Source organism: Mirounga angustirostris, unplaced genomic scaffold (genome assembly GCF_029215605.1).
Source record: "Mirounga angustirostris isolate CCGP_5_RB_7025 unplaced genomic scaffold, mMirAng1.0.hap1 SCAF_13, whole genome shotgun sequence".
NCBI lineage: Eukaryota > Metazoa > Chordata > Mammalia > Carnivora > Phocidae > Mirounga > Mirounga angustirostris.
The window spans coordinates 2,477,369-2,494,915 of NW_026991721.1; the positions used below are offsets into that span (position 1 = coordinate 2,477,369).

The 17,547-nt window shown below is 63.1% G+C and overlaps 1 protein-coding gene across 1 annotated transcript in view; it reads right to left on the reverse strand.

The window, feature by feature from the left end:
- Positions 1-17,028, reverse strand: part of OSBPL5 (oxysterol binding protein like 5) — a 53,229-nt gene extending 36,201 nt beyond the window's left edge. Inside the window, exon 1 of the mRNA XM_064576021.1 lies at positions 16,899-17,028. The gene's annotated coding sequence lies outside the window, so the exon portion shown is untranslated. The remainder of the gene's footprint in view (positions 1-16,898) is intronic.
- Positions 17,029-17,547: the final 519 nt, after the last annotated feature.

Genomic DNA, 17,547 nt, shown 5'->3' on the forward strand with positions numbered 1-17,547 from the left:
GCCCCACATGGGGTCAGACTCCTGGGTCATCTGGTGTGTGGAAGGGCCCCCCATGGGGAGAGCGCATGGCCACCCCTCCAGGCTCTCCCCTCTAACCGGGGCAGAATGTTGGACATCCCCCCAGAGCCAATGATGGCCAGTGGAGGCGAGGCGTCAGGCCCGGTGGGCTCCACCAGAGGGCCTGGGCCCCCTCCTCCTCTTCCAGGTGAGAAGCCCCGCGGCAAGCCCCAAGTCCCGGGCCCCGTGTCAGCCGCTGACAATACAGGAGGCCGGTGGGGGAGGTGGCTCCACTGGGTCTCGAGGCTTTTGGAAGAGAACTAACAAGTGTCCCCAAAGAGGGGGTGCACGAGAGTCCTAGGGCCGCCGTGACAGATGGCCACACGCTGGGCGGCTTGGCTGCAGTAGTTTATTCTGCCCTAGTTCTGGAGGCTGAAAGTCCAAACCGCAGGTGTGGGCAGGACCCCGCGCTCGCTGGAGGCTCTAGGGGAGGGTCTTTCCTGCCTCTTCCAGCACCTGGGGCCCCACATGTCCCTAGGCTGTGGCCGCGTCCCTCCAGCCTCTGGAGGTCACGTGGCCCCTCTCCTATGTGTCTGTCTTAGACTCCCTCTTCTAACTCTTAAAAGTCACTAGATTTGGGCGCCTGGGTGGCTCAGTTGGTTAAGCGACTGCCTTCGGCTCAGGTCATGATCCTGGAGTCCCAGGATCGAGTCCCGCAATGGGCTCCCTGCTCAGCAGGGAGTCTGCTTCTCCCTCTGATCCTCCCCCTCTCATGCTCTCTCTCATTCTCGCTCTCAAATAAAATCTTTTAAAAAAAAAAAAGTCACTAGATTTAGGGTCCACCAGATAATCCAGGATGACCTCATACCAAGACCCTTCACTTCGGTTCATCTGTAAGTTCCAAATTCCAAGTAAGGTAACATTCATGGGTCCCGGGGTTAGGACTATGACCTATCTTTTTTGGAGGTCACCATTCAACTCCCTGCAGGGCTTCAGGGTCGCCCAGCCCAGTGGAGACCTTCGGGATGGGGTGAAGGGGGCTTGCCATGATGCAACCACCATGGGCAGGTACGCACTGCTCCCCTTTGCTTGCAGGAACCCCACCTGGCCCTCACCCCATTTCCACCTGTGCAGGCCCCCCACGCTCACCTGGGTTAGGCCAATGACCCACTAGTTCCCCTCACTGCCCCCGATCACCCTCAGCAGAGCCAACTTTTACCCCCTTGCCCCCTTGACTAACCTCCTCAGGGCTCCAACCATCCCCTGCATGAAGCCCCTGGGTGCCGAGCCTGGCCGTCTCCGTCTGCCCAGGACCAGCTCGGGACCCTGCAGCTGGGAACGGCCATGCTCATCGGGGCCTGTGCATCCTGGGGGTCGGTGCATCCTGGGGGTCGGTGCCAGGTGGAAGCGAACTTCTGGAGGCGGTATCCCAGACTCGAGCCCTTAGACCCTGCCCAAACCAGCAAGAACCGAGTGCCATTGAGAGCAATTGCACTTACTGGTGAGAACACCAAGGCTGGGGAAGGGAGGGGGCCCAGGACCTTCTGGAATGGGTGCTGGTTCATCACACGCCTTTACTTGTCACCGGAGGAAGGTCGTGCCAACCGCCAGCATACTCAGGGGACTGGGTGGGCTGGGAGCTATCCAGGGATCAGCTAGAAAACACGCTCCAAACACAGTCCCTGGGTGCAGCTGCACCTGTGAACCGGGCCTCCCAGAGAGAGGCCCGCCCACTGCCCGGCCTGGGCCACACCAGCCCGAGCGCCTCGGCCCCAGGAGCCCAGAGAGCCAACCGTCACCTCTCTCTGGGCCGTCATCTGGAGCTCGTGGAGGGAGGGGAGCCAGGGTGCTCTCTGTGGGAGGGTGGAAGGGGGCCTTAGAAGTGGACCTGGGGGGCCCTTGAGAGTAGGGGTGAGAGAAGATGCAAGGAGAGCGTCCAGCCTGGGAGGAGGCCAGGAGGCCCCATGGGCACGGAGGCTGGACCCCCGAGACAGGGTGTCGGGGCTGGCCCTGTCTGTTTCCACACTGGGTTTCCACTGTACTTTTGGCCACGCGTCTCCGGCGGGACTGCTCAGCTGCTGGTGGGCACCGGCCACATGCCGGGGTTCCTGGGAGCGGGCGGATTTCTTTTCGGGAGGTGGGGTGAGCCTGGGGGCACCTGCAGGGCTTGGGAAATAGCGTCTGGCACAGAGAAGCACAGACCGCAAGAGCATCAGGCCGCGTGGAGCCCCCCTCACCGTGGGGGGTCAGCACCTCTGTTCACTCACGTGCCTCCCACGCTCCTTCCCACCACGTCCAGCGCGCAGGGGCTGGGATTTCAGACGTGGCTCAGCGGAGGACAGAGGTGCCCCCTGCCTTGTCTCCCATGATGAATACACAGATCGCACCTCCTCGGGGTGGGGACGGCGAGCGTGGCTGGGCGAGGCCGGGCGAGACCAGCGAGGGTTTGGGCCCCAGCACGGCTCCTGGGGAGTCTGCCCACTCACACGACCCCCAGGCTTCAGTTTTCCCCAAGGCAAATCCAGGCAGCTGGACTTGATGAGCTCGAGTCTTCCTCCAGCTCCAAAATGGGAAGAGACGGCGGATCCTGGCAGAGGCGGCTTTCCCACCAACACACACGAGTGACCAGCTGCACGCCTCGCCCAGTCCTGAGGGCACCAGGGGTGGGTGTCGTCCTGGCTGCGGAGCCTTGGGCACCTGCCTGGGGCCGGGGGCCGGACGGGGGGTCCTGAGGGCCAAGCGGAGCCTGGCAGAGGCTGGAGCGGGGTTGCTCAGAGGCAGCCCTCAGGCTGGACGTGTCTAATACTGTGTGTCCCCAGAGGGCCTGGTGAGGGGCTGCCCTTGACCCTGAGCTGCCTGGGGGTGGGGGTGGGGGGCTCGTCACGGACTGAGGCCCGACCCCAGTGACAGATCACGGTCTGCTGGTCGGTGGGAAGCATTCCGCTTTGGGGACCCCCCCCTTGTACCCTGCAGGTCAGCCCAGTGCATTGAGCGCTGGCCCAGCTCATAGGTAGGCGCTGTGGACGGCGGATGACGGACAGACGGAGGGAGAGAGGAAGGACCGTTTGTAAACGTGAGGCAAACCATCACGCGCTCAGATCCTTTAAGCCAGTGATCCGACTTCCAGAGATTTAGCATCGGGAATAAAATCCCATCCCCTCGATCTGCCTGAGGGACGTGCTCTGCGGTGTTATTTTCAGAGGGAAAACACCACGCACAGGTGGGTGCTAGCAACTGAAGGAGCGTCGTGCCGAGGACACTAACGTGGCCACAGGAGGGCAGCGGGATCGGCGTCTGCAACGGGGGGCTCGGAGGGGCGCCAAGTGTGAGGAGCAGGCTGCGCACAGCACCGGGGGGCCCCCGATGACGAGGCCTGTCGCCATCCGTCTGTGTGTAAACTAGTGTGTGTGACAAGGGGCCCCCCCATCTGTGCGGGCCCCACAATGAGCGCCTGTGGCTTTACAGTAGGAAAACGCCCCCAGCGGAGCCATCACCAGGCCGAAAATAAGTCAGGAGAAGTGGAGGCGCTGTATCCTGCAGGAGACGCGGGGGACGCGGGGGACGCGGGGGACATGGGAGGGAAGGCCTGGCAGGGGGCCCGAGGGTGCGGGAGGGCCCGGGGGCAGGTCCCACCCGTTGGGCGCCCGGTGCCCAGCCAGCACTGGACACATAGCAGGTGCGAATGACTGCTTCCTGGGGGGGCTGTCCAGCCCACCGGGATGTGTATACATTAGGCGCTTAGTATCCACACTGGGCTGAACCACTGACCTCTCTTTCGCCTGAGTGGCCAAGAACAGACTGGGGGTATGCCGGGGGGGGCACCAGAGGAAGCAGAGGCTGGGGGCCCTGGCCCCACAAGCCCACCGCTCTGGGAGGGAGGAAACGGCGTCTTCTGGGAGGATGGGCTCGACCCCACCGGGAGCTCCTCAAGCTCATGAGGGGTCTCTGGGGTGTGACCTCCAGAACCTTCCCCGCTGTCTTGTGCTCTGCAGCATTGGGTGTGGATGGCCTCGGGGCCCTGTCCTGGGAACGGGGTGCAGACCTGGAGGGGAGCCTTGCGGGGCCCGCGCCCTCCCACCCCTCCTGCGACACAGGCTGTGCTCCTCGGACGCCTCGCTCCCTGCCGGCGGGGATAAAGGCAGGTGGCACAAGAAGGGCAACATGGGGGTGGAGGGAGAGCTGGGGGGGTGAGCACAGAGGGCTATTTTAAACCACATTCAGGTGGATGAGATGCAGCTGCCTTTGGGGTTGGCGTCAGCGACAGTGGGGTGCTGAGGGGGCCTCCGTTCCGCCGTCCCCTCTGCTTCTGTGTGTATCTGACATTTTCCATGCTCTACAGTGAAAGAGGAGACGCTGAAAGCTTTCTCTTGAAGGCGTAAAGGGAGAATTTCTTAAAAGGCTTAAAGCAAGAGAAGAAATGAGCACATTGGAGTCCCTCCCCTCCAGGAAGGCTCAGAGTTTCAAAGACTAAAAAGGAGCCAGGCACCTCTGCCGAAAAGGTGACAGCCAGCCAGGTGAAGGGCCCCCTACCCTCCCCGAGACGGGGGAGGTGCTGAAGAGCCAAAGCCGGCGTAACCACGACGGGGAAGAGGAGCAAGTGGCCACCACTGAGCGTCCCAGTGGCCTGCCACTCTGTGGCCTGCAGCCCCCCGACAGCGTGGACCCCCCCAGTGGCTGGGAACCCAGCCCAGCCAGGGTCCTGCTGCAGAACCACCGGCAGGACCCCCCAGGCCTTCAGCTTAGCCCCCTTCCGAGGCCCCGGCCCTAACACTCGGTCGCCTGGCTGCCCAGGGCAGGTGCGATTTCCAACAGTGCCCCCACCCCCCGCACGTCATCAGTGCCACCGAGCACCCCTGCCCAGCACACGTCGGAGCTCCCCCCAGGCGAGGGCAGCCTCCTCTCCCTTCCTCCCTGTCTGATCATCACCACCCCTCCCTGACCTGACGTGTCCACCGGCAGCCACTGCCCCGGCCAGGCGCCCGGCAGCTTGGGGAGCCGGCCAGCCTGGTCCTTGGACACTATCTGTGCGCTCTGGGGGCCAGGTGCTGGCGCACAGGAGTGTGGGGTCCTCACGCTCCCTTGTGCACCCGCCCCTTCCCCAAACACGCACACCCACACGCAGGCACGCACAGCGTGTGTGCACAGGGCCACGCACCCTCAGCTAATCTGGAGTGACCCGACCAGCCGCCATGCCCCCCGCTAGCCCGGCCGCCCCGGTGTCAGCGCTCCGGATCTGGGCAGGAAGGGCTTCGGGACTACGAGACTGTGTGCATGTGCGTGTGTGCGCGCATCTGTGTGTGCGTGTGCCCGAAACAGCCCCCCCAGCAGAGGGGCACTGAGGAGTTGTTCTCAGGGCTCAGAGCCCCAGGGCCCCAGGGCAGACGGCACTGTTTTCTCCTTTTCTGTTTGGAGGTGGCTCTCTTTGAAGGATGTGCTCTGGTCCCCAGCGCCCTGGTCACAGCTGCCCTGCCCTCGGGTTCCCCCTCCTGGCCTCGGAGGCTTGGGGGCAGAACTGTGATGCCGCCCAGATGTGGGCATGCCCAACGCGCCCAGGCCCGGCCGGCTGCTGCAGCAGGACGCGGGGAGCTGGGAGCTGGGAGGGGCTCGTGTCTCGGGGCGGGTCAGGGGCCAGGAGGCCAAAGACCGCAGTCTCCCGCACCCTGGTGCCGGGGCCAGTGGCCTGTGCCCAGCGGGGGTGGGTGCTGTGCAAACCCACTGGACACGCTGGTGCAGGGGAAGCGGGGCACAGCCCCTCCCTTGTTGTGGGACGTCCCCCCAGCGGTCACACCCTCTGTTCATTCCCAGCTCAGCTCTGGGCACCTGCTTGGCTCCTTGCCTCTCGTGTGTAAAACAAGGCAGCCCCTGGGCCCACACCCAAGAATGCTGGGAAGACGGTGTGACCCGACCCGTGTCACCTCCGTGATTCCGGAACCATCTGTCTCCTCTCCACCACCCCGGTCAGCTGAGCCCAGCTCTTACTCTCCCTTCTCCAGGTCGCAGCGAGCTTCTGGTTGCTGCCCGCTGTGGCCACTCTCTCCCGGGTTGAATGGTGTCCCCCCTCAAAGATATGTCCACATCCTAGCCCTGGGACCCGTGCATGCGGCCAACTTTGGAAATAGGGTCTTGGCAGATGGGACCAAGTGAAGACGAGGCCACACAGGAGGAGGGTGGGCCCGACCCAATGACTATGCTCTTGCATGAGAACAGGACACAGAGAGACACGGGAGGGGCCCCATGAAGACAGGGGAGAGGCTGGGGCCATGTGGCCACCAGCCCAGGGACGCCTGCAGCCTCGGAAGCCGGACGAGGCAGGAAGGGTCCTCTCCTGGAGCCTCCAGAAGGAGAGGGCCCTGCCCACACCTGGATTTTGGACTCCTGGCTCCAGAACTGGGAGAGACTAAGTTTCTGTGGTTTTAGGCCCCCGCCCAGGGTGTGGTCCTTTGTTACAGTAGCCCCTGGCGGCACACAGGCCCTCAGTTCAAGGTCAAAGCTGTGAGCAAGGACGGCGTGAACAGAAGCTGAGTGGGTGCTTCCTTCCTCTGCCCCAAGGACGAGGCCGAGGCCCCTCTGCCGCCGGACACTATCCAGACGGGAGGAGAGTGACCACTCCACAGAGCAGGCAGCTCTGCTTAAACGCAACCACCTTCCCTGCTCCCCGTCTGAGTCACGTCCAAATCAGCCCCTTGCTCTGCGCCCCCCACCGCGAGCTCCTCACACGCGCCTCCCAGCCCCGTGCAGCCGAGGCACCGTCCCAGCTGAAACCCAGCAGAAAACCAGCCCATGACTCCACAGATGCCAGCCTGTCACCTGGGGAGGGGTCTCCAGGCAACGCAGCAACACCGTGGCCCCACGGCTGGGGCCACCTCCCGCTGTCCGAGCGGCAGCCCGTCCGTCCCACTAGGCCAGCCCCTGGAAGCCCCTGGAATGGGCCACCGAGGGCCCCCTCTGCCCCCGGAGCCAGACTCCAAATGCGCTCATCACCTGCGCGCCCCGAAACGTGCGTAGACAGCCGACGAAGCTGGAGACAGCGGCCGCACTGCTCCTCGCTGGCCTTGGGGACGGCGTCCCTCTTTTCACATTCTCTTTCCAGCTCCTGACCATGGCAAGGGGGAGAGTCTGGTCTTTGTCCTGCCGACCTCTGTGTCAGGGGGGCCAGGCCGCTGGGGCGCTGGGCTCCTGCAGTGGACACGGCCAGCTGCTGGCTTCGTTCCGTCCTCTGCTCTGTATTACAAGTGACAGGATTTCCTAGCTGCAGCAACAACTGAAAGGTTCTTTCTAGATACAAATTGCTTATGTAAAAAGAAGTGAGTGGATTCACAGAGCCGTAGAGGCGGCGGTGGACAGATTAAGCCACAGAAAGCCCCCGGAAGCTGTCCTGAAAATGCCAGGAGCCGCTCAGAGTGTGGGGTCCCAGCCTGGCCGGGGGCCTGTGCTCCCTCCACCGGAGCCGACCCAGCCTCGATTCCCGGGGTCTCAGCCATAAAACATAATGTAAATACAGAAAACCACACAGGCGTTCGGCTCCATGAGCTTTTCCGGACAAGCACCGTACCCGTCACCTGGGTCAGAACCCGGGGCCGCCGGGGTGCCAGTCCCAGGTGGGGCCCCGCCCACCCTCCCGGACCAACCAGGCCCACCATGCACGCTGCACCTGTAGGGTCCAAGCTTGAGTCCTGCCTGCTTGGAAACGCTGGCCTTCCACACCTCTGTTCTGCAATCCCCTCCCTGGCCCACATTTTACGCGAAGCCGCCGGCGTCGGACTGAGAAGCTTCTGGACAAGCCAGGGCTCTGGCGCTCACTGGCTGGCCGGGTGGGCAAGGGGCGGACCGCCTGAGCCCTGGTTTTGCACCGGAAAACGGCAGCCCCCGGGCCTCTCCCGAGCTTGAACGGAGCGGACACCTGTGCATCACACCGAAGGGCTGCGTCCGAGCGAGCACTGGACACCTGTCAGCTGCTGCTAACAACCGTGAGGGTCCCCGCTAGGCCCTGGGCGAGAATGAGGAGCACGCCAAGAACAAAGCCTCTCAGCCACTAAGTCAGTATCTCCGCTCGCGGCCTCGCTCACGACTCGCAGACAGATCTCAGGCTGTCTCGCAGCACCCCCTCGCTCTCGTGGTCTGCACACGTTTCCGACAATCTTATTTATCTCATTGCCTCGACAAGAGCAGGCTAGAAGCAGAAACAGGCTTTTTAAAGAAGAAAATAAAATAACCAACAACCCTCCAACAAGAAGCATAAGAAAAGGAGTCTGCAGCCATTTAGTAGAGAGACGGTCAGTCCCGGCCGCGTTGTCGGGGTGGGGTGGGGGGGCACGTGGCCGGGTGCTTCCCAGCCGCCTCGGCACCATCGCTGGGTGGTCTCGGGCAGGTTTTCTTGCCTCTTCGAGTCCGGGTGTGCCCATCTATCAAACAGGGATGCTGGAGGGCTTGCTGCATCGGCGTGTTCAAAGGGTTAAAAGAGAGTTCATCTCAAACCCTTCAAAAAACGTTCATCACTTGTAAAATGAATTGTTGCCGGGAAAGGGTTAAATGACTTCCCACACCTTAAGGCTGCCAGGCATCCTGTGGGTGTTAACTCATTCTGGAAAGATTTCCACTGACTGTGTTCAAAGGTCTGCTGCTCAGCGGGGCAAACCCCCTCCAGCCCCGCAGGAGTGGGTCCCCAAGGGCCCGAGGCTGGGACGTGATGGATGGCCACGCTGGGGGAAGCAGGCGCACCGGAGATAAACAGCGCATTCCTTGTGCTTTCGAGATTTAAAAATAACTGAGAAGCAGACACAGTTCAAAATAATGATCGGGTTGGGAGGACAGTCATTTGCCTGCGTGTCTTTCCCCTGCCATGCGTTCCATCGTGGTGTAAAAACTGCCCGCCGGCCGGGGCGGCCCTCTGGCAGGCGGGGGGAGGGCAGGCTGACGGGGGCCCCGCGGCAGGTGTCAGCGGTGGGCCCGCGTGGGGGACGCACCAGAGGGACCCCCAGCCGGTGCACCAGGAGGGATGGACCCACGTCCGCTTTGATTGGACGACGTCTTTCCCCCTTTTTTGCTGCCCTTGGGGTTCTGGGCAGGGCTCTGCGGAGTAGAGGCCCCACTTAGGAAGCTCCCGCGGTCGGCCCCACTCAGGTACCGCGGGCACTGCAGCTGAGTGCCTCCTCCTCCTCTGAGTGGGGGGGGGGTCTCCGCCTGCCCCACACCGCCGGGCCAAGGATGCAATGCGGCAGCCGCCCATGCGGCATGATCACAGGGAGGGGCAGGGGACCTGGAAGACCCCCCGCCCCCGCCAGAGTTCTAGAGCGCAGGGCAGGAGGGCCGAGCCTGGGGGCCCCGAGGACTCCGCACACAGTTGCCCTAGAGAAAGGTCAGCGAACATGGGCACGCGAGGCCCACTGGTGCATCGTCTACACCCAGCCTGGAGGAAAGGCCACGTTTGGTTTCAAAAGGGCCACTGTGGAGGGAGGGGAACACCGTGGTCTGGGGTGTGGCCCCCACGTGCCCCTCATCGCGCACCTTTGGCTGGTGGCCACGTTTGTTTCCACCTGGGGGCCTCGGTGCTCTGACCGGCTCGGAGCGGAACTCAGCTGGACCTCAGCTCCCTGGACCCTGGTCGGCTCTGGGTCAGGTTACTTTTGCTCCCAGCTTTATCGAGGTATAATCAGCAAATAAAATTGTAATATTTAAAGCGCACATCATGATGACTCCACATCCACACGTGTTCTAAAAGGACTCCCTCCATCCAGTTAATATATCTGTCACCTTGCGTATTCATCTTTTTTGTGGAGGTGAGAAGGTTTAAGTTCTACTCTCTTATCATATTTTAAGTCTACAATAGTGTCATCTACTGGAGTCATCATGTTACATATATCTGCTGTTTCTGATTAACAGGGCGTGCTGGTCACTGAGAGACCCCTTGGGGGACCCTGGCAAACATCTTTGTCACGTGTGCCCCCTGGGAAGAGCCATTCAACCTGCAGCCCCGTGCGGAGGGCAGGGCGGGGGGATGGCATCTCCCTCCAATGGGATGGGAGAGCCCCTGGTCTTCCCACGGGGACAGGTGCGCCGGGTGGGACCCCAGGGCCAGCAGAGTGAGCAGACTTGCTAAGAAAGTACGCCTTGAGCCCAGGACCCTCGCCCTACTAGGAGACGCAGCCCCTGCTCACCCACCCTGGGCCTGGGCCCTGGGAAGACCCCAGATGCACAAAGCTTTGTGACGTAAGCTCCACACTTGCTATGTGTCCTTTGCCCCAGCTGCTGGCGGGGGGGGAGGCCGACCCTTCCCCCCTCTCCCAACAGCATCACCAGTGGCCACTTGGCCACATCCAGCTGGGCTGCTCGGGTGGCCACCCTCGCACCCCGAGACCCCACTTCAGGCCAATGGCCCAGAGCAGCTCCCACCCATGTGCTCAATGAGACCAGAACACAAAACACGCTCCTGGGATAAAACGGAATAAAATGGAAACAAGCTGAACGTCCCTGGACGGGAGAATGGAAATCAACTGTGCCTTCCTTACACAGAGCAAGGAAGATGAGCAGGGACTCACGGCTTGCGACTGCACCGCCCAAAAGAAGTTGCAAAAGGCTGCGTACATGTGTTTTTGCAAGTTCTCTGCAACTCCAGAATGACGGGGAATGAGAGGATATGAAGGGGACACCAGCCAGAGGAGCCTGCGTTTGTTTGCGGATGCATCCATATATAGTCAAAACATAAAAACACCGCTGGGCGGTCGGCTGGGAAAGCCTCCGGGGAGCAGGGCTCTGTGCTCTGCTCATCCTGCCAGGCCTTAGACCCCAAGCAAACAGAGCCAGACAGCACGACCTTGGTCGAGTGGGGGTTGGGTGTATTCTTTTGTGTGGTCCCTGTGTTTAAACATTTCACAAGCATTAGCCATTAATCAAAGTTTTAATTGATGATAAGGAGTCGGTCTCTCCCTGTTCCAAAGCCCAGCGGCTTGGCAGCACCTGAACCCGGAGGAGGGCGGGCTGGGTCCTGTGCTCACTGTGGGCCAGCCCTGCACTTCCCGCACGGTTCTCACCACTGAGACGCCCGTTTCACAGATGAGAAAACCAAGGCCTGGAGCTCCAGGGGCTTGCCCAGGGGCCCTCTGGAGGAGACGTGTCAGAGGAGGAGCAGGGACTCCCAGCCAGTGTGGACTGTGGAGCCCACATCCTAACCAGCAGGCTCTGGGCATCCACAGAGCCCCCATGGGAGGTCGGGAGCACCTTCTGCAGAGGCCGTGTTTACAAGACCAGGGTATCCGGCTTAATGAGCTCCCAGCTATCTGCGTAAAACAAAACACCCAAACCAAGCAAACAGAAACAGCAGTTCACTGACTGGCCAGGAAAAAAGCAAATGACATTTTCCCAGCGAGTGGGAAGCGGGAGCCGGGGGGGCTCTGATGGGAGGGGGTCAGACCAGGAGCAGGAGGCCCGACACATAAGAAGGGAAAGGACAGAGGGGGTGAGGTGGACTCCTGCAAGGTCACCCCGAAGACCACGGGCTCCACAGAGAAGGTGCCAGGCCGGGCCTGAGCTTCCCCAAACATCTGGTCTGTCCTGGGGTCGGAAGAGCTTTCTGGGCAAGGGAACAGCATATGCTAAGGCAGAGAGGTGCAGGTGACAGGCCTCTCCCCCTCCCACCTCCCCACACCTGTGGCTCAGCTTTCGGCTTCCATGCACAGTCCCAGCTTCCCTCCCCTCCCCAGCACCCCCGCGGTCCCACTGTGCAGTTGGCCTTGGGTTAATGAAGAGACTCCTGCCCCAGCACTGGGGTTAAGAATCCCTGAGTCAAAACTTCCTTGGCCAGGCCTCCAAATCCACCGTGGGCCCTGACACCATCGATGCCTCAGCCCCCTGCCCAGCTTCGCCCCCACCCGGACGCCCCAGGTCCACGCATCTCTGTGGCTCCACACCCAGGCTGCTGAGCCACCTGACGGCCCTGCTCAGCCCAGCACAGCAGCCCAGCGGGGTCGGGGCGGTGGGGGGCGGGGATCCAGGATTATGCTGCTAGCCCAGGGGCCCCCGAGAGGGCTTTGTTCAAGGGGCCACTGCAGAGAGGTGGAAACAGTCCTCCAAACCCAAACAGCCGCTCTGGTCTTTAGGGTCCAAGCGGGAGGGTAGGGCAGCGCCCATCCCGACTCCCGGGGCTGGGGTGAGGAGCCCACAGCCCCAAGGTCCATGGGAGGGCCATGCTGGCAAGGGCCCCAGACCCCTGGGCGTCCCGAAGGCCTCCCCACCTCCAGGGTACAGACGAGAAGAGCCGGAAGCCCACCCCCACTCCACGGCGAAGGAGCGGCCTCCCGAAGCGGAGGCGCAGAAACCCACATTCCGCTGACACCGTAAGTGTCGGAAGGAGGGCTCTTCCCTGACGGGCCCCTGGTGATGGTTCTCGTCCCACAGCGTGGGGACTTCAGATCTGAGTGTGGCCGTCTAGCCCCCTGGCCCAGGCTCTGGATTTGGGGGTCTTCCGGACAAGTGGGGTGGGGGCCGTCCCACAGGGCAGATCTGGCCTTCCCATTTGGCTGTTCTGCTGCTCACTGGTCCCCTCAGGCCGCTGTGGCCCAGGGAACCTGATGTGCAGCCGCGGGCCCTCTAAGGGGCCCTCTGCCGGATTTGCCCCGATAGGCAGGCAGGAAAATCCCATGGGCGTCCCTCCCCTCCACCTTCTCGGCACCAGCTGGCCCTTTAAGTGACCTCCTGGCGCCCGTTCACCCCAGGAGGCAGCAGGACCACGCCACCACAGGAGCTCCCTCCCCTGGGCCTGGATGCCCTTCCCTGTGTGCAAGCTGCGGTTCCCAGTGTGGCTGTGGCCAAGGGACAAAGGCGCCACCCAGCCCGCCTGCTGGCCCGCGGGGGCCCCGCTCCCTCTGCCTTCCTGGGGACCTGCCTGTCTCCACAACAGAGCATGGCCTGTGCCTGGTTTCCAGACTCCCGTGGCCTTAGACAGGGAAGTAACCTGTGGGACGGGGTATTCCCAGATCCCTCTTCCCGGTCTCATTACGCCTCATAAAACTCCCCGTCATGGGGTGGACTCTGTTCAGTTGTGGGGGCCTCATCTTCCCCCTGAGTCCTTCATCCCCATCAGGAGCAGAGGGGGCCCGGGCAGGTCAATCCTCCTCACTAGCAGACATCCCTCCCAGGTGAGCCACTGCATGCACTCTATTTATAATTCCGGAAGGACAGGCGCCCTGGGCAGGGCGGCAAGCTGGGCCTTTCGAATGTGAGCCATCTGGGGAAGCCAGGGGACCGGGACGGGAGATGCAGAACGAGCATCATGCTCAAGACGCTGGCTCCCTGGACAAGGACAATCCTATGGCTTCACGTGAGCACAGAGCACCTACTACGTGCCAGGCCCTGAGCACACAGTCAGGCAACAGGGCATGATGACCACACATGCTAACAGCGCCCGCCGTGGGCCTGGCTCTGGGCCGACTGCCTTCTCCACATCTAGTCATTCAATGAAACAAACACAGAATGGAGGTAATTCGGACATGGATCAGTGTTGCTAAGAAAACAAAGCACAGCTGCCTCGGAATGGGCACCTTGTCAGGGACAGAGGGGCTCGTGACACCCGAGCTGAGGGCTGCATTAGCACCCAGGGCAGAGGGAACAGGGAATGCAAAGGCCCCAGAGTAACAGAGGCTGGGCCTGGGGCTTGATGCCCATGCACAGGAGCACGGGTGTGGGGGGGCTAACAGGCAGGCAGGGACCGGGCTGCTCAGGGCCTCGTGGGGCCCAGAAGGGAGTCTGGAATTATTCGGAGATCAGTGAGAATCACAGAGGACTCTAAGCAGGTAGGCTATGTGATGCAGTCTATATTTTAGATCATGCTGGCTGTTGGCTGGAGGACCAGAGGGGCAAGACTGGAGCCTGCTGGGTGGCTGGTGCGGTCTGAGCTGCTGGAGGAGAGCCCAGGACAGAAGAGAGGCCGTCAGGTGGCCTCCGGAGGCTAGCGAACCACTGGTTTGGAGAGTCACGACAAAGGCCCCCTGGGGTCCTAAAGTCCCTAGAGCCACCCAACCAGCTCCTGTCCTGAGTGGTGGGGACTGTCTCTCCCTGGCCTGATGGCCTAGATAATGTTGCTAGTCCTTCGGTGGCCCTGGGCTTCCCCAGGGCCAGGCCGGACAGCTCTGAGACCCTTCCCAGGGGTCATCGCACACCCCCCTGCTCCCGCATCTCCTAGATCTGTGATCCCGGGTGTGGGGAGTCCCTCCCGATGGATCCCTAAAGCTCTTGCTGGCTGCCCCACACCTTGGGCCCGCAACATTCCTTGCGCTGGGCGGCTTATTCCCCAGCTACCTTGCTAGACAAAGAACTCTAGGCCGGACCCATTGTTCTGCCCCCGGCCCTGCCCGAGCCCTGCTTCCCCGATGGGCAGGTCCTGACCACACGGCTGGTGCCCACTCCCCTTGGCAGAGACGCCAGGCCAGCAGAAGCCAAATTCACACCCGCCCGCACACGCTCCCGGGGCCCTGGCTCGGAACCACCCGCTCCCAAGTCCAAGTTCTTTGTATTCAACCATCACTACCCTGCCATGCAGAAGATCCACTATCTGCTTAGACATCTCCCCAGACGAGCGGCCAGCCCCGTGAGGGTCACCAACCCAGCCCAGGCCAGTGCAAAGCCTCAGAGGGCTCATCCTTCGGTGGTAAGTTCTGTTTCCTAGACCTGTAGGCTTGGTAGGTCACGGGGCAAATCCGGCCCCCTTCGGGGCGGCTGTGAGCAGCTCGAGGACCTTCCTGGGCAGCACGCCTGGCCACCACTGGGAGGTCACAGCACTGTCCTTCTGCACCACCCCAACCCTGCCACTCCCACCCGACCCAGGGACCCCACGGGGGAACCACATCCGACAGTTCCCTTAGTGTCGGGATGTCTGGGTCCTCCTGTCGCACACTGTGCAACCCTGTGCTCGGCCCTCTGCAGCCCCCATCCTGGGGTTCAGGCCTCACCCCTACAGCTGGGGGCTGGGTCTGCACGGTTTCTCAGCTGCGGCCGCACACCTGTCGCTGGGACAACGAATGGGAAAGGGGGCGGGGCGTGCTTCTGTCCCCTTGGGTGAGATCCCCTCCACCTGCACGCCGCGATGTGCGTGCATGCACATTCACGCTGGCTCAACCACGGAACCGGCAGACAGCACAGGCCCCCAGAGCACAGCTGTCAGAGACGCACAGGGGTCTTCAAACCAGCGGCTCCTCACAGAGGGCAGACCCTCGAGAGCGGAGCCTGTCAGGTTGCTCTCCCGGCTCAGGAAGCTTCCGGGAAGAGAGCTTTCAGACGGACATGGATCCCGGACATTCCCAGCATAGTAAATACCACGCAAAGGGGGAAGGGCTGCATTCGGCGTTCTGTCAAGAGCCAGAAGCAGAGCTTTGAAGACAACAGATTCGTTGCAGACCCCGAACCCTGGGGCCCAGGAAGGAGGAGCTTTCGGTTGGCTTCCAGGACGCCCTGCCCAGGCCTCTGCACAGCCCCCCACCCCCGCAACTCCCCACGGCGAGGCGGGTCAGAGGGCCCTCGCCTGGCCCATCTGCTTTGTCACCTTTTCTAAATCCAGCCTGGTAAGACACAGCAGACAGACCCACTGGATGCCTCCTCCCTGGCACCCCGCGGCCTCTGCCCCGCACACGTGCCACACACAATAGGATCCGCAGCTTGGGAGCTTGAAGCCTGAAGGGGGGCCGTCAGACTGGACTGCCTGCCGCTTGCAAAGCCTGTCAAGTTCGAGGAGCCTCAGGGCCCCGCAAAACCAAGGAACGGGGGTAAAAACACAGCTGAAAGACCACTCAGCCTGCTCTTGCTGAGGGCAGGGTTTTTGCGCTCTGGGACCTGGATCCACACCACGCACGCAGATCCAAGGACACACACATCTAACCCAGAGGCTGTGCCCACGTCCCTAGCTGTGACACCCTGGGCCTGTCCCTGGCCTGGGGGCTGCACCTGGGGACGATCCCAGCGGCCCACCTGTCAAAGGCATTTTGAAGGGGTTCGGGCAGAAGGGCAGACACGTACCTAGATTCTTGTGTAGACAGACTAGCAAGTTCGTAAAATCCCAAGATGGCAAAAGAGCAGAAATCCAACCAGCTGGGGCAGCAAGGCCTGGCCTGGCTCCGCTCAAGGACGTGTGGGGCAGAGAAGCCTACCTCACCCGAGGACCTGGCCACATCCCCAGACACTCCAAATCCCAAGTCCAGCTGGCTCCTGCCGGCAGGCAGCCCACAAGGGGGAGGGGCAGTGCCTGGGGAGCCCAGGTTGGTGAGTGGCCCCTGGGGGCTGCTCACAGCGCACCCCCCCACCTCCCACCCTCCCGAGGATCCTCAGGTGCACAGGACCCTCCTGTAGACTCATGTCTGCCGCCCCCCAACACTTGCTACGACCCCATCTTTAGGGTGTCAGTGGCCTAGAGATGGTGGCTGTGGTGGTGGGTGAGGCAGGGGTCCTCCCTCAGCCCAGGCAGCCTCTCACTCTGTGGGCCCAGACACCGCCGCCCGCCTTAGGAGCCTACAGCGGCGCTCGATGCCAGTCGCGGGATGCAGACCCGACCCAGGGTTGGTCGGGCCGGGGGCGTGCACGGCCAGGCCCCCCACCTCCGAGGCCCGGCTCCTCCAGGTCCTGACAAGCGGGAAGCGGGCCCCACCAGCGCCCCGGCCCGCCCGCCCGAGCCTGGGACGCGCCCTGCGCCCCCCGGGGGCTCCCCGCCAGGCCGCTGTCGGGGCGCGCCGGGCTGCGCCCCAGTCCCCCGGCCCCCGCGGGCCGCGGCTTGGGGCTCCCCGACTCCCCCAGCCGGCCGCCAGCGGCCCGCCGGACGCTCCGGGCCCTCTCGGCCACGGCCCCGCCGGGCCCCTCCGCGGGCCCTCCCGGCCGCCTCCCCGGCCGACCCCGGCCCCCCCCGGCCGCCGCGCCCCTGCCCCTACCGTGCCGCGACTCGGTGCCGGCGGGCCGGGCGCGCGGGGCTCAGCTGGCGGCGCGGCCCGGCTGCAGGAAATGCCAGAGGACTGATCCAACCGCGGAGCCCTGGGAGGGAGCGGCGGCAGAGGGAGGAGGGATGGGAGGGGAGGGGAGGGGGCGGGGAGGAGGGAGGGCGCTGGAGGAAGGAGCCAGGGAGGAGCAGGGAGGAGGAGGGAGGGGGCCGCAGCGGGGAGCGGAGGAGGGAGGGCTCGGCGGCCACAAAACCCGGGCGGGATCCCCGGCGCTGGAGCGGGGCACAGGGACCCCAGGCTTCCACTGCTCCCCTTCTCCCTGGCCGGTCCGGGGGCTGCTCCCGCTGCCGCAGCTCGGGCCGCTGGGCAGGGTTGATGGTGCTGAGCCGAGGTGGGGTCGGGGGCAGCCTGGAGGGGTCCTCCCATTTACGGGTGCGAGAGAGTGCCACGGTCACGGATGCCTGGTGGCCTCCAGCCCACCCTAGCCACAGTCCAGGGTGCCCCCTCTCTCTTCCTGGGACCCAGAAACTGTCATCAGTTTTCCTCTGGGGACAGAAGCCACCAGAACATGAGTTACCCCGGAAACCGGAGCCCTTTGTCCTTGTCCTACAGGTATGCTAAACAGGACCCCTAGGTCACACCT